At 36.5% G+C, this 1,887-nt stretch overlaps 1 long non-coding RNA gene across 1 annotated transcript in view; it reads right to left on the bottom strand.

The window, feature by feature from the left end:
- Window positions 1-1,238: 1,238 nt before the first annotated feature.
- Window positions 1,239-1,887, bottom strand: part of LOC128249054 (uncharacterized) — a 7,099-nt gene continuing 6,450 nt past the window's right edge. Inside the window, exon 2 of the long non-coding RNA XR_008265160.1 lies at window positions 1,239-1,488. This is a non-coding gene — a long non-coding RNA (uncharacterized LOC128249054). The remainder of the gene's footprint in view (window positions 1,489-1,887) is intronic.

The following is a 1,887-nucleotide window of genomic DNA, read 5'->3' as shown; positions in this document are numbered from 1 at the left end:
CTGAGGCTAAGTATAAATGTTTGGTACATGCAGAAGAATGGAACTGAGGTACTGAGCCTATGTAACTCTTAGGCAGAGATACTGGTTTACATGGCCTCCAGACATGTCCATTCACATTTGGGACTGTGTGACACATGTATAGAAATCACTTTTTTCTGAGTTTTGTAAACCCTAACCATAGGATCAACAGGACCATCTTCTCAATTTGACCTATCACTGAGGCCCTTAACAAGAATAAATTTGGGAGATGCAGTGAGTAACGGATAACTCTATACTCTCCAAAACCTTTGAATTTACGAGCTGGTGCCTCACTACCAGATGCAGTTTAACAGCTTGCCCACAAATAGTTTAATGCCTTAAGAATCATAACAAAGAGCAATGTTGAATACATGGAATGAGGGTTCCCAGATGATTGGAAAGAAAATTTTTGAAAACAAATACTTGATGGTCCAATTCATATTTGAATATGTGCACATGCAAAAACTGGAAGAAGGCTGCGAAGACAGCTGAGATAATCAAGTAAAAATCCTTTAGAAGAATGAAAAAAGTGTCCGGAAAGCCTCCACAAGGAATCAGATCTTTTTTTCATCTTCTAAAGGGTATTTGCCCAATTTTCTAAGCTGTTTTCACAGCCTTCTTGCATTCATGAATTCCTTTACTTTCTGTAGAACACCAAGATACATTGAGCTTATAAGTTTGTTTACAATATATATGCAACGGGCTTCCTCATAGTTTCTGTATTACCAAATTCACCACAAGTCATTTATCTGCTTAGGGCTATTGTAGAAGACACTTATTAAGATACTTACTAAACCCAAAACCATGTAGTTACAAACCTAGCTTCATAAACACACAACCATGCCTACACCTTATTATATATAGAGTACAACGTATGTATGCAGGAGAATACAGAGATATGGATATGGAGAGTAGTGTAGACAATGTGAATGTAGAGATGGTGTTAAAGGTGAAGTTTGACGTGGTGTATTTCAAAGATAGCAGGAAAGACTGAAATCATTCCAACGATGATGGAAAATCTGTGGACATCTATGCATATTGTTATTGAATAAATGAATATACGACATAATGTTGTGAGAAAACACAATGGTGTCATATGTGGATTATGTAGATAGTTTTCTGAACTTTGTCTAGAGACCTATCTCTAGACAAAGAAAAGGTACAATGGTTCAGAATCTAACATAAAGTAAAAGAATGACAATAAAAAGTAGATTCAGTAATGGAAAAGAAAAAAGAATTTTATTTACAATTCATTTGTCCAAAAGCTGTGAGAATAGTGAAATGTTTTTGTTATCAGTAGAATTGTTTCTTGTAACAATGACTGCAGGAAGTGAAATATTTGGGACAATGGAATGTTAAGAAAATCATAGATGATCTTGTTTCCTAAGACACTCTGCATGTATTTCTGGATTGCGTAACTGCTGTTTCTAGCATGTGGCATCACTACTGTGGTGTCTGTGTGTTCACAATCTGCAAAGAGAAATGAAGTAGCTGAATGTTGAAGACGAATATATGCATAAGTCACAATTTAAAGAACAAAAATCTTTTAGTAATGATTGGTGTTGGTAATTTATAACTATGATTGAAGAAAGAGAAATATTGTGGATGAGTGATGTTAAGAAATGCTTTTAGAGAAAAACAAGGCCTGTGTAGAGGTAGAGGAGCAGTTGGGGCAGGTTGAGTAATGTGACTGAATTAAAAGAGAAATCAATACTAGGGAATTCGAATTGAGTGCTGCATACTGTTGTTGTTGGCACTCCGTCGCTTACGACGTCGAGGGTTCCAGTTGATCCTATCAACGGAACAGCCTGCTCGTGAAATTAACATGCAAGTGGCTGAGCACTCCACAGACACGTGTACCTTTAACGT

This window comes from Octopus bimaculoides, chromosome 11, assembly GCF_001194135.2.
Source record: "Octopus bimaculoides isolate UCB-OBI-ISO-001 chromosome 11, ASM119413v2, whole genome shotgun sequence".
NCBI lineage: Eukaryota > Metazoa > Mollusca > Cephalopoda > Octopoda > Octopodidae > Octopus > Octopus bimaculoides.
The sequence above is the reverse complement of the archived record's forward strand: the minus strand, read 5'-3'. Positions and strand labels throughout refer to the sequence as shown.